Source organism: Penaeus monodon, chromosome 31 (genome assembly GCF_015228065.2).
Source record: "Penaeus monodon isolate SGIC_2016 chromosome 31, NSTDA_Pmon_1, whole genome shotgun sequence".
NCBI classification, from domain to species: Eukaryota; Metazoa; Arthropoda; class Malacostraca; order Decapoda; family Penaeidae; genus Penaeus; species Penaeus monodon.
Genome location: NC_051416.1, coordinates 24940034 through 24940390, shown reverse-complemented (window position 1 = coordinate 24940390; position 357 = coordinate 24940034).

Here is a 357-nt window from a genome sequence, read left to right as displayed (position 1 = left end):
TCGTATGTGTAAATATATAGATCATACATACCCAGTAGATAGATGAAAAAAAAATATTGTATGTGTAAATATATAGATCATACATACCCAGTAGATAGATGATCATATGACTCTTCTTTTGGTGTGTGTTTATGTAGAACTCGTAGATATTCTGTATAGATGTATGTCTGTATTTGAAACGTGTACGCCTAGCTAAAGATATACATATAAACGCACATGCAATCTTAAAACGGAAATGTCTATATTTTATTTATAGGAATTTCTTTGCGTGATTGTTTATGGCCACATGTATCACGTGCCCTGTACACAAACAAACACACACCACAAACCAACACTTAAGCAGCCTCAGGGGGGAAG